This window comes from Anomaloglossus baeobatrachus, unplaced genomic scaffold, assembly GCF_048569485.1.
Source record: "Anomaloglossus baeobatrachus isolate aAnoBae1 unplaced genomic scaffold, aAnoBae1.hap1 Scaffold_81, whole genome shotgun sequence".
In the NCBI taxonomy this organism is placed as follows: domain Eukaryota; kingdom Metazoa; phylum Chordata; class Amphibia; order Anura; family Aromobatidae; genus Anomaloglossus; species Anomaloglossus baeobatrachus.
In genome coordinates this window covers 376,019-391,202 of record NW_027445195.1, presented here as the reverse complement: position 1 = coordinate 391,202, position 15,184 = coordinate 376,019, and positions in this window count along the sequence as shown.

Genomic DNA, 15,184 nt, shown 5'->3' with positions numbered 1-15,184 from the left:
CTTTGCACTCTCGAGATAATCGTCACCATGTGCCAAATGCAATAAAACAGTAATCTGAACACATTCGCGCAAAAATGAAATGACCACAATTTTCTCCAAAACTATAACAGATGCAAACTTGTCCTGTGTGGTGGAGATGAGATTTGATAAAGTAAGTGGAAATCCAGTAAAAGTTTCATTTGGCTACTTTGCACTCTCGAGATAATCGTCACCATGTGCCAAATGCAATAAAAAAGGAATCTGAACACATTCGCGCAAAAATGAAATGACCACAATTTTCTCCAAAACTATAACAGATGCAAACTTGTCCTGTGTGGTGGAGATGAGATTTGATAAAGTAAGTGGAAATCCAGTAAAAGTTTCATTTGGCTACTTTGCACTCTCGAGATAATCGTCACCATGTGCCAAATGCAATAAAAAAGGAATCTGAACACATTCGCGCAAAAATGAAATGACCACAATTTTCTCCAAAACTATAACAGATGCAAACTTGTCCTGTGTGGTGGAGATGAGATTTGATAAAGTAAGTGGAAATCCAGTAAAAGTTTCATTTGGCTACTTTGCACTCTCGAGATAATCGTCACCATGTGCCAAATGCAATATTAAAACAGGAATCTGAACACATTCGCGCAAAAATGAAATGACCACAATTTTCTCCAAAACTATAACAGATGCAAACTTGTCCTGTGTGGTGGAGATGAGATTTGATAAAGTAAGTGGAAATCCAGTAAAAGTTTCATTTGGCTACTTTGCACTCTCGAGATAATCGTCACCATGTGCCAAATGCAATATTAAAACAGTAATCTTAACACATTCGCGCAAAAATGAAATGACCACAATTTTCTCCAAAACTATAACAGATGCAAACTTGTCCTGTGTGGTGGAGATGAGATTTGATAAAGTAAGTAAAAATCCAGTAAAAGTTTCATTTGGCTACTTTGCACTCTCGAGATAATCGTCACCATGTGCCAAATGCAATAAAAAAGGAATCTGAACACATTCGCGCAAAAATGAAATGACCACAATTTTCTCCAAAACTATAACAGATGCAAACTTGTCCTGGGTGGTGGAGATGAGATTTGATAAAGTAAGTGGAAATCCAGTAAAAGTTTCATTTGGCTACTTTGCACTCTCGAGATAATCGTCACCATGTGCCAAATGCAATAAAAAAGGAATCTGAACACATTCGCGCAAAAATGAAATGACCACAATTTTCTCCAAAACTATAACAGATGCAAACTTGTCCTGTGTGGTGGAGATGAGATTTGATAAAGTAAGTGGAAATCCAGTAAAAGTTTCATTTGGCTACTTTGCACTCTCGAGATAATCGTCACCATGTGCCAAATGCAATAAAAAAGGAATCTGAACACATTCGCGCAAAAATGAAATGACCACAATTTTCTTCAAAACTATAACAGATGCAAACTTGTCCTGTGTGGTGGAGATGAGATTTGATAAAGTAAGTGGAAATCCAGTAAAAGTTTCATTTGGCTACTTTGCACTCTCGAGATAATCGTCACCATGTGCCAAATGCAATATTAAAACAGGAATCTGAACACATTCGCGCAAAAATGAAATGACCACAATTTTCTCCAAAACTATAACAGATGCAAACTTGTCCTGTGTGGTGGAGATGAGATTTGATAAAGTGGAAATCCAGTAAAAGTTTCATTTGGCTACTTTGCACTCTCGATATAATCGTCACCATGTGCCAAATGCAATAAAAAAGGAATCTGAACACATTCGCGCAAAAATGAAATGACCACAATTTTCTCCAAAACTATAACAGATGCAAACTTGTCCTGTGTGGTGGAGATGAGATTTGATAAAGTAAGTGGAAATCCAGTAAAAGTTTCATTTGGCTACTTTGCACTCTCGAGATAATCGTCACCATGTGCCAAATGCAATAAAAAAGGAATCTGAACACATTCGCGCAAAAATGAAATGACCACAATTTTCTCCAAAACTATAACAGATGCAAACTTGTCCTGTGTGGTGGAGATGAGGTTTGATAAAGTAAGTGGAAATCCAGTAAAAGTTTCATTTGGCTACTTTGCACTCTCGAGATAATCGTCACCATGTGCCAAATGCAATATTAAAACAGTAATCTGAACACATTCGCGCAAAAATGAAATGACCACAATTTTCTCCAAAACTATAACAGATGCAAACTTGTCCTGTGTGGTGGAGATGAGATTTGATAAAGTAAGTGGAAATCCAGTAAAAGTTTCATTTGGCTACTTTGCACTCTCGAGATAATCGTCACCATGTGCCAAATGCAATAAAAAAGGAATCTAAACACATTCGCGCAAAAATGAAATGACCACAATTTTCTCCAAAACTATAACAGATGCAAACTTGTCCTGTGTGGTGGAGATGAGATTTGATAAAGTAAGTGGAAATCCAGTAAAAGTTTAATTTGGCTACTTTGCACTCTCGAGATAATCGTCACCATGTGCCAAATGCAATAAAAAAGGAATCTGAACACATTCGCGCAAAAATGAAATGACCACAATTTTCTCCAAAACTATAACAGATGCAAACTTGTCCTGTGTGGTGGAGATGAGATTTGATAAAGTAAGTGGAAATCCAGTAAAAGTTTAATTTGGCTACTTTGCACTCTCGAGATAATCGTCACCATGTGCCAAATGCAATAAAAAAGGAATCTGAACACATTCGCGCAAAAATGAAATGACCACAATTTTCTCCAAAACTATAACAGATGCAAACTTGTCCTGTGTGGTGGAGATGAGATTTGATAAAGTAAGTGGAAATCCAGTAAAAGTTTCATTTGGCTACTTTGCACTCTCGAGATAATCGTCACCATGTGCCAAATGCAATATTAAAACAGGAATCTGAACACATTCGCGCAAAAATGAAATGACCACAATTTTCTCCAAAACTATAACAGATGCAAACTTGTCCTGTGTGGTGGAGATGAGATTTGATAAAGTAAGTGGAAATCCAGTAAAAGTTTCATTTGGCTACTTTGCACTCTCGAGATAATCGTCACCATGTGCCAAATGCAATATTAAAACAGGAATCTGAACACATTCGCGCAAAAATGAAATGACCACAATTTTCTCCAAAACTATAACAGATGCAAACTTGTCCTGTGTGGTGGAGATGAGATTTGATAAAGTAAGTGGAAATCCAGTAAAAGTTTCATTTGGCTACTTTGCACTCTCGAGATAATCGTCACCATGTGCCAAATGCAATAAAAAAGGAATCTGAACACATTCGCGCAAAAATGAAATGACCACAATTTTCTCCAAAACTATAACAGATGCAAACTTGTCCTGTGTGGTGGAGATGAGATTTGATAAAGTAAGTGGAAATCCAGTAAAAGTTTCATTTGGCTACTTTGCACTCTCGAGATAATCGTCACCATGTGCCAAATGCAATAAAAAAGGAATCTGAACACATTCGCGCAAAAATGAAATGACCACAATTTTCTCCAAAACTATAACAGATGCAAACTTGTCCTGTGTGGTGGAGATGAGGTTTGATAAAGTAAGTGGAAATCCAGTAAAAGTTTCATTTGGCTACTTTGCACTCTCGAGATAATCGTCACCATGTGCCAAATGCAATATTAAAACAGTAATCTGAACACATTCCCGCAAAAATGAAATGACCACAATTTTCTCCAAAACTATAACAGATGCAAACTTGTCCTGTGTGGTGGAGATGAGATTTGATAAAGTAAGTGGAAATCCAGTAAAAGTTTCATTTGGCTACTTTGCACTCTCGAGATAATCGTCACCATGTGCCAAATGCAATAAAAAAGGAATCTGAACACATTCGCGCAAAAATGAAATGACCACAATTTTCTCCAAAACTATAACAGATGCAAACTTGTCCTGTGTGGTGGAGATGAGATTTGATAAAGTAAGTGGAAATCCAGTAAAAGTTTCATTTGGCTACTTTGCACTCTCGAGATAATCGTCACCATGTGCCAAATGCAATAAAAAAGGAATCTGAACACATTCGCGCAAAAATGAAATGACCACAATTTTCTCCAAAACTATAACAGATGCAAACTTGTCCTGTGTGGTGGAGATGAGATTTGATAAAGTAAGTGGAAATCCAGTAAAAGTTTAATTTGGCTACTTTGCACTCTCGAGATAATCGTCACCATGTGCCAAATGCAATATTAAAACAGTAATCTGAACACATTCGCGCAAAAATGAAATGACCACAATTTTCTCCAAAACTATAACAGATGCAAACTTGTCCTGTGTGGTGGAGATGAGATTTGATAAAGTAAGTGGAAATCCAGTAAAAGTTTCATTTGGCTACTTTGCACTCTCGAGATAATCGTCACCATGTGCCAAATGCAATAAAACAGTAATCTGAACACATTCGCGCAAAAATGAAATGACCACAATTTTCTCCAAAACTATAACAGATGCAAACTTGTCCTGTGTGGTGGAGATGAGATTTGATAAAGTAAGTGGAAATCCAGTAAAAGTTTCATTTGGCTACTTTGCACTCTCGAGATAATCGTCACCATGTGCCAAATGCAATAAAAAAGGAATCTGAACACATTCGCGCAAAAATGAAATGACCACAATTTTCTCCAAAACTATAACAGATGCAAACTTGTCCTGTGTGGTGGAGATGAGATTTGATAAAGTAAGTGGAAATCCAGTAAAAGTTTCATTTGGCTACTTTGCACTCTCGAGATAATCGTCACCATGTGCCAAATGCAATAAAAAAGGAATCTGAACACATTCGCGCAAAAATGAAATGACCACAATTTTCTCCAAAACTATAACAGATGCAAACTTGTCCTGTGTGGTGGAGATGAGATTTGATAAAGTAAGTGGAAATCCAGTAAAAGTTTCATTTGGCTACTTTGCACTCTCGAGATAATCGTCACCATGTGCCAAATGCAATATTAAAACAGGAATCTGAACACATTCGCGCAAAAATGAAATGACCACAATTTTCTCCAAAACTATAACAGATGCAAACTTGTCCTGTGTGGTGGAGATGAGATTTGATAAAGTAAGTGGAAATCCAGTAAAAGTTTCATTTGGCTACTTTGCACTCTCGAGATAATCGTCACCATGTGCCAAATGCAATATTAAAACAGTAATCTTAACACATTCGCGCAAAAATGAAATGACCACAATTTTCTCCAAAACTATAACAGATGCAAACTTGTCCTGTGTGGTGGAGATGAGATTTGATAAAGTAAGTAAAAATCCAGTAAAAGTTTCATTTGGCTACTTTGCACTCTCGAGATAATCGTCACCATGTGCCAAATGCAATAAAAAAGGAATCTGAACACATTCGCGCAAAAATGAAATGACCACAATTTTCTCCAAAACTATAACAGATGCAAACTTGTCCTGGGTGGTGGAGATGAGATTTGATAAAGTAAGTGGAAATCCAGTAAAAGTTTCATTTGGCTACTTTGCACTCTCGAGATAATCGTCACCATGTGCCAAATGCAATAAAAAAGGAATCTGAACACATTCGCGCAAAAATGAAATGACCACAATTTTCTCCAAAACTATAACAGATGCAAACTTGTCCTGTGTGGTGGAGATGAGATTTGATAAAGTAAGTGGAAATCCAGTAAAAGTTTCATTTGGCTACTTTGCACTCTCGAGATAATCGTCACCATGTGCCAAATGCAATAAAAAAGGAATCTGAACACATTCGCGCAAAAATGAAATGACCACAATTTTCTTCAAAACTATAACAGATGCAAACTTGTCCTGTGTGGTGGAGATGAGATTTGATAAAGTAAGTGGAAATCCAGTAAAAGTTTCATTTGGCTACTTTGCACTCTCGAGATAATCGTCACCATGTGCCAAATGCAATATTAAAACAGGAATCTGAACACATTCGCGCAAAAATGAAATGACCACAATTTTCTCCAAAACTATAACAGATGCAAACTTGTCCTGTGTGGTGGAGATGAGATTTGATAAAGTGGAAATCCAGTAAAAGTTTCATTTGGCTACTTTGCACTCTCGATATAATCGTCACCATGTGCCAAATGCAATAAAAAAGGAATCTGAACACATTCGCGCAAAAATGAAATGACCACAATTTTCTCCAAAACTATAACAGATGCAAACTTGTCCTGTGTGGTGGAGATGAGATTTGATAAAGTAAGTGGAAATCCAGTAAAAGTTTCATTTGGCTACTTTGCACTCTCGAGATAATCGTCACCATGTGCCAAATGCAATAAAAAAGGAATCTGAACACATTCGCGCAAAAATGAAATGACCACAATTTTCTCCAAAACTATAACAGATGCAAACTTGTCCTGTGTGGTGGAGATGAGGTTTGATAAAGTAAGTGGAAATCCAGTAAAAGTTTCATTTGGCTACTTTGCACTCTCGAGATAATCGTCACCATGTGCCAAATGCAATATTAAAACAGTAATCTGAACACATTCGCGCAAAAATGAAATGACCACAATTTTCTCCAAAACTATAACAGATGCAAACTTGTCCTGTGTGGTGGAGATGAGATTTGATAAAGTAAGTGGAAATCCAGTAAAAGTTTCATTTGGCTACTTTGCACTCTCGAGATAATCGTCACCATGTGCCAAATGCAATAAAAAAGGAATCTAAACACATTCGCGCAAAAATGAAATGACCACAATTTTCTCCAAAACTATAACAGATGCAAACTTGTCCTGTGTGGTGGAGATGAGATTTGATAAAGTAAGTGGAAATCCAGTAAAAGTTTAATTTGGCTACTTTGCACTCTCGAGATAATCGTCACCATGTGCCAAATGCAATAAAAAAGGAATCTGAACACATTCGCGCAAAAATGAAATGACCACAATTTTCTCCAAAACTATAACAGATGCAAACTTGTCCTGTGTGGTGGAGATGAGATTTGATAAAGTAAGTGGAAATCCAGTAAAAGTTTAATTTGGCTACTTTGCACTCTCGAGATAATCGTCACCATGTGCCAAATGCAATAAAAAAGGAATCTGAACACATTCGCGCAAAAATGAAATGACCACAATTTTCTCCAAAACTATAACAGATGCAAACTTGTCCTGTGTGGTGGAGATGAGATTTGATAAAGTAAGTGGAAATCCAGTAAAAGTTTCATTTGGCTACTTTGCACTCTCGAGATAATCGTCACCATGTGCCAAATGCAATATTAAAACAGGAATCTGAACACATTCGCGCAAAAATGAAATGACCACAATTTTCTCCAAAACTATAACAGATGCAAACTTGTCCTGTGTGGTGGAGATGAGATTTGATAAAGTAAGTGGAAATCCAGTAAAAGTTTCATTTGGCTACTTTGCACTCTCGAGATAATCGTCACCATGTGCCAAATGCAATATTAAAACAGGAATCTGAACACATTCGCGCAAAAATGAAATGACCACAATTTTCTCCAAAACTATAACAGATGCAAACTTGTCCTGTGTGGTGGAGATGAGATTTGATAAAGTAAGTGGAAATCCAGTAAAAGTTTCATTTGGCTACTTTGCACTCTCGAGATAATCGTCACCATGTGCCAAATGCAATAAAAAAGGAATCTGAACACATTCGCGCAAAAATGAAATGACCACAATTTTCTCCAAAACTATAACAGATGCAAACTTGTCCTGTGTGGTGGAGATGAGATTTGATAAAGTAAGTGGAAATCCAGTAAAAGTTTCATTTGGCTACTTTGCACTCTCGAGATAATCGTCACCATGTGCCAAATGCAATAAAAAAGGAATCTGAACACATTCGCGCAAAAATGAAATGACCACAATTTTCTCCAAAACTATAACAGATGCAAACTTGTCCTGTGTGGTGGAGATGAGGTTTGATAAAGTAAGTGGAAATCCAGTAAAAGTTTCATTTGGCTACTTTGCACTCTCGAGATAATCGTCACCATGTGCCAAATGCAATATTAAAACAGTAATCTGAACACATTCCCGCAAAAATGAAATGACCACAATTTTCTCCAAAACTATAACAGATGCAAACTTGTCCTGTGTGGTGGAGATGAGATTTGATAAAGTAAGTGGAAATCCAGTAAAAGTTTCATTTGGCTACTTTGCACTCTCGAGATAATCGTCACCATGTGCCAAATGCAATAAAAAAGGAATCTGAACACATTCGCGCAAAAATGAAATGACCACAATTTTCTCCAAAACTATAACAGATGCAAACTTGTCCTGTGTGGTGGAGATGAGATTTGATAAAGTAAGTGGAAATCCAGTAAAAGTTTCATTTGGCTACTTTGCACTCTCGAGATAATCGTCACCATGTGCCAAATGCAATAAAAAAGGAATCTGAACACATTCGCGCAAAAATGAAATGACCACAATTTTCTCCAAAACTATAACAGATGCAAACTTGTCCTGTGTGGTGGAGATGAGATTTGATAAAGTAAGTGGAAATCCAGTAAAAGTTTCATTTGGCTACTTTGCACTCTCGAGATAATCGTCACCATGTGCCAAATGCAATATTAAAACAGGAATCTGAACACATTCGCGCAAAAATGAAATGACCACAATTTTCTCCAAAACTATAACAGATGCAAACTTGTCCTGGGTGGTGGAGATGAGATTTGATAAAGTAAGTGGAAATCCAGTAAAAGTTTCATTTGGCTACTTTGCACTCTCGAGATAATCGTCACCATGTGCCAAATGCAATAAAAAAGGAATCTGAACACATTCGCGCAAAAATGAAATGACCACAATTTTCTCCAAAACTATAACAGATGCAAACTTGTCCTGTGTGGTGGAGATGAGATTTGATAAAGTAAGTGGAAATCCAGTAAAAGTTTCATTTGGCTACTTTGCACTCTCGAGATAATCGTCACCATGTGCCAAATGCAATATTAAAACAGGAATCTGAACACATTCGCGCAAAAATGAAATGACCACAATTTTCTCCAAAACTATAACAGATGCAAACTTGTCCTGTGTGGTGGAGATGAGATTTGATAAAGTAAGTGGAAATCCAGTAAAAGTTTCATTTGGCTACTTTGCACTCTCGAGATAATCGTCACCATGTGCCAAATGCAACAAAACAGTAATCTGAACACATTCGCGCAAAAATGAAATGACCACAATTTTCTCCAAAACTATAACAGATGCAAACTTGTCCTGTGTGGTGGAGATGAGATTTGATAAAGTAAGTGGAAATCCAGTAAAAGTTTCATGTGGCTACTTTGCACTCTCGAGATAATCGTCACCATGTGCCAAATGCAATAAAACAGTAATCTGAACACATTCGCGCAAAAATAAAATGACCACAATTTTCTCCAAAACTATAACAGATGCAAACTTGTCCTGTGTGGTGGAGATGAGATTTGATAAAGTAAGTGGAAATCCAGTAAAAGTTTCATTTGGCTACTTTGCACTCTCGAGATAATCGTCACCATGTGCCAAATGCAATAAAAAAGGAATCTGAACACATTCGCGCAAAAATGAAATGACCACAATTTTCTCCAAAACTATAACAGATGCAAACTTGTCCTGTGTGGTGGAGATAAGATTTGATAAAGTAAGTGGAAATCCAGTAAAAGTTTCATTTGGCTACTTTGCACTCTCGAGATAATCGTCACCATGTGCCAAATGCAATAAAAAAGGAATCTGAACACATTCGCGCAAAAATGAAATGACCACAATTTTCTCCAAAACTATAACAGATGCAAACTTGTCCTGTGTGGTGGAGATGAGATTTGATAAAGTAAGTGGAAATCCAGTAAAAGTTTCATTTGGCTACTTTGCACTCTCGAGATAATCGTCACCATGTGCCAAATGCAATATTAAAACAGGAATCTGAACACATTCGCGCAAAAATGAAATGACCACAATTTTCTCCAAAACTATAACAGATGCAAACTTGTCCTGTGTGGTGGAGATGAGATTTGATAAAGTAAGTGGAAATCCAGTAAAAGTTTCATTTGGCTACTTTGCACTCTCGAGATAATCGTCACCATGTGCCAAATGCAATATTAAAACAGGAATCTGAACACATTCGCGCAAAAATGAAATGACCACAATTTTCTCCAAAACTATAACAGATGCAAACTTGTCCTGTGTGGTGGAGATGAGATTTGATAAAGTAAGTGGAAATCCAGTAAAAGTTTCATTTGGCTACTTTGCACTCTCGAGATAATCGTCACCATGTGCCAAATGCAATAAAAAAGGAATCTGAACACATTTGCGCAAAAATGAAATGACCACAATTTTCTCCAAAACTATAACAGATGCAAACTTGTCCTGTGTGGTGGAGATGAGATTTGATAAAGTAAGTGGAAATCCAGTAAAAGTTTCATTTGGCTACTTTGCACTCTCGAGATAATCGTCACCATGTGCCAAATGCAATATTAAAACAGTAATCTGAACACATTCGCGCAAAAATGAAATGACCACAATTTTCTCCAAAACTATAACAGATGCAAACTTGTCCTGTGTGGTGGAGATGAGATTTGATAAAGTAAGTGGAAATCCAGTAAAAGTTTCATTAAACTACTTTGCACTCTCGAGATAATCGTCACCATGTGCCAAATGCAATAAAAAAGGAATCTGAACACATTCGCGCAAAAATGAAATGACCACAATTTTCTCCAAAACTATAACAGATGCAAACTTGTCCTGTGTGGTGGAGATGAGATTTGATAAAGTAAGTGGAAATCCAGTAAAAGTTTCATTTGGCTACTTTGCACTCTCGAGATAATCGTCACCATGTGCCAAATGCAATAAAAAAGGAATCTGAACACATTCGCGCAAAAATGAAATGACCACAATTTTCTCCAAAACTATAACAGATGCAAACTTGTCCTGTGTGGTGGAGATGAGATTTGATAAAGTAAGTGGAAATCCAGTAAAAGTTTCATTTGGCTACTTTGCACTCTCGAGATAATCGTCACCATGTGCCAAATGCAATAAAAAAGGAATCTGAACACATTCGCGCAAAAATGAAATGACCACAATTTTCTCCAAAACTATAACAGATGCAAACTTGTCCTGTGTGGTGGAGATGAGATTTGATAAAGTAAGTGGAAATCCAGTAAAAGTTTCATTTCATTTTTGCGCGAATGTGTTCAGATTACTGTTTTAATATTGCATTTGGCACATGGTGACGATTATCTCGAGAGTGCAAAGTAGCCAAATGAAACTTTTACTGGATTTCCACTTAAATGATAAACTGGCTATGTCCTGGATAGCAAACATGTGTTGAATATTATTTCTCAGATGAAATGGCAAGATAATTTTAGTTGGTTAACTTGTGATGTGCAATCACTGTATACATCCATTCCACATTCTCTTGCCATTTTAGCGTTGAAAGATTTGCTCAAAAAATATTCTGACTACTCACTTGAATTACAGGACTATTTGATTGACGTAACTGAGTTTTTACTCAAAAACAACTATTTTACTTTTTTAAATAAAGGATATATTCAGTTACAGGGATGTTCAATGGGCGCACGGTTTTCCCCCTCTCTAGCAGGCATATTTATGTTTTGGTGGGAAGAACAATATATTTTTAATCAGTGCAATCCTTTTTTCTCGGATATAGTATTATATCTGAGATTTATAGATGATGTACTTATTGTATGGCAAAATCCAAACAAAAAAATTGAGGATTTCATATCATATATTAATAATAATGCCCATAATCTCTTTTTCACTTTTTTCATGATGTATCAAAAATTAATTTTTTGGATATACAATTCCATGGGAAGAGTGACAATGGAGAAATTAATTGCAGTCTTTATAGAAAACCCATATCAGGCAACTCATTATTACATGCGGGAAGTTGCCATCCAAAGCATGTTATAAATAACATCCCTACAGGTGAATATGTCCGTGCTAGGAGATGTTGCAACACCCAAAATGGTTTTGAGGCAGAATGCAGCACTATTGAAAAAAGGTTTTTGGCAAGAGGGTATAAAATGACAAATCTCCAGAAAGCCAAAACCAAGGCAATCAAAGTGAGTAGGTCACAATATTTGGACATGAATAAAACCAGAGATAATCCCCAGAAAGAATTGTCAGTTGTTTTTTCAACAACATACAGTAAAAATTATTATGATGTAATTAAAATTATTAAAAAATATTTACCCATTTTATCTACAGATGACACATTACACAAAATCTTAAAAAATGGAGTTAAATTTGTTTCAAAAAGGAACATTACATTGGGATCCATGTTATCACCTAGTGATCATATGAATAGGTGCGGTTCCACTAAAAAAAAAACACTGGCAATTGGTTACCCAGCACAGGCTCTTTCAAATGTGGCCACAGATCGTGTGGACTATGCGGTTATATGTCAAATGTGAAAGAATTTTCTTCATTTACAGATAAAAAAACGTATAAAATAATGTCACTCATAAACTGCAGTTCAGACCATGTGGTTTATTTAATATCGTGTACTATTTGCCAGTTACAATATATAGGCAGCACTTGTCGTTCTCTCAGAAAGAGGATATCTGAACACATTTATGATGTTAATAATGCCACCACCAGAAAATTATCAGGAGCGTCTCAACATTTTCGCGACGCACATGCAGGTAATTTAACAGGCATGAAAGTTAATGCCATTGAAAAAATTCAACTACCTAGAAGGGGTGGAAATTTGAAAGATATCCTCTTTCAGAGAGAAATAAAATGGATGTTTTTAATGGGCACTAGATTTCCGAAAGGTTTAAATAAAAGAAATGAATTGATGTTTGCATATTAATCTGGCTAAAAAACTAAAAAAACTTTGTATATATATATAAGTGTTATAAGCATTATATGGAGTGATATAACTCAAGGGGTTAATGTTTTTGTAATTGTCTTGCTCTCTCCTTGCATTTGATCACATGTTTGGGTTCAGCCCTTTTTAAACAGTTCTGTGACTAGATGGTTTAGAGACTGAATAAGAACTGGATGTTCGAAACGCGTCCTCTCTGACATGGGCTTGACCACCATAGCATGGACTTTTTAATGATAAGAAAATAAAGGAAGTTTTATTTTAAAGAACAAAATGCCTGGAGTTTTGTGCTGGTGAAATCCTTCAACCAATTTCAATGCACATGGACTGGCTCTCCAAACCTCTTCTCCGTGCACAGCCCAGGATTACTGGCTTCCATCACACAGGTGAGCTGGGCAAAAAACCTCTTTCTACCTTCACCTTGAGCTGCTATACCCGTGCTCCCTGTGATTCATGAATAGGAACTGTCAGTAAGTCAATTATCATTGTTTTGGATCTTTTCAATAAGAGACATTGTATACTTTATATGATGAAATTGCATGACTTATAGTTCCTTATAAAAAATTCTGTCATAAAATGGAAGACCAGATGAATGAAGCTAATAGCAATCAGATTTTTGTTACTTCAGACAGACTACGTATGGAGAGAGCAGCAAAAATGTTTTCATTGAATAAACAAGGTACCCCCTTGGAAACGCACACAGAAATGAATCAAATTATGTGGGAATTAGAAAAAGTGATGTCAGCGAGAATTCGTACCTGGTGGGACAGCGAAACCTTGCAAGCATATCTTGACAAAAATATGGTTCCCAGGGGACTTCGGCTGAACAAAAGACCCACAGTTGAATTTAATCAAGAATTTGTGGCAAAATGGGACACTATCTTATCTGAATGCTCCAAAAGACTTATTCAATTAATTATAGAACAAGAACGAAATAAAATAGGTGTGTTGGAGAATAAAATTAAAGAAATTGAAGTTTCCCTTGCACAATATTCAGGTCTGGATGCTTATAAGACCACGAAAGACCAGATAAACACTAAAATCATTGCCCTTGAGGATACAATCACTGCATTCAAAGAAAAAAAGTTTGTTCGTGATTTAAGGGACTATGAGGATAATAAAATCTACAATTGGCATAATTCCAGGAGATTTTTCCAAGCTGGTCCCAGATCCATATTGAAAAATCATAAAAGACGTAACAATTCTACTCGTGTCAATTTTTCTTCTACGGACTTTGAAACGACTGATGTGGACTCTACAGACTATAATACTGACACGTCCGATAATAATTTTGACACCCCATCCACTTCTTCAAGTGTGTCAAAAAACTTGAAAAATCAGCCGTTTTTTCAAAAAAATCGAAAAAAACAAGGAGGAGCGGCCGCAAACATAGAAAGTCATGTGTACCAACACAATCATTTCACGAGGGGGAAAAGGAAATGAATATTGATAATAATAATTTTTCTGTTATAAATATGTCGGCATGCATTTTAAACAGCAGTGAAATTAGTGTTTTGAAAAGGGGTTTAAATTTTGTTCCCAACAAGAGGTTTGATCTTTTTAAAACAATACTAGATGTTAATAAGTTTATCCGAAAATTAACAGTAAAAAAACACTTCTTTCACGATGAAAATGAGGTTAATGTTCCTAATGTTTCAAATGCATCAGCTGACATTTTTTTCTCTCCTATGTCATTTAAAGAACAAATGGCTTTACAAGATTTGCATGATTTGTCAAGTGATAGTGGTGCCGGACCCAATCCACATTGTGTGGTTTCCCACTTTAATGTTCCTAATCCCAGTTTTTATCCCATACCTTCGAGGTGTGATCAGATGACTGATTTCCAGAACATAGTAGAAAAGGAATTAACTGCTCTTTCTCATTTACAAGAACCAATGGTTCAAAATTTGTCTAAGACTGAGAAGGATGCGATTATTTCCTTGCAAAAAAACTCTAACATCATAATAAAAAATTCTGACAAGGGGGGGGCAGTCGTAGTTTTGGATACTGGACTTTATGAAAGGGAGGTATTGACTATGTTACAGGATTGTGATACCTACAGGAGAGTCGATCATGACCCCTCTGCAGATATAAAAAAATCCTTGGAAAAAATTCTAGAAGAAGGCTTACATTTGGGTTTAATTGATGAAAAATTGAGAGATTATCTTAATCCATCTTATTGTTTAATACCATTATTACATGCCTTACCCAAGTCACATAAAAACCAATTTCCCCCAAAAATGAGACCGATTGTCTCAGGTATAGATTCTTATACTGAACATCTAGCAGAGTGGTTGGATAACCACCTTCAATTTCTTCCTAAAATGTCTCCTGGCTATGTCCTGGATAGCAAACATGTGTTGGATATTATTTCTCAGATGAAATGGCAAGATAATTTTAGTTGGTTAACTTGTGATGTGCAATCACTGTATACATCCATTCCACATTCTCTTGCCATTTTAGCGTTGAAAGATTTGCTCAAAAAA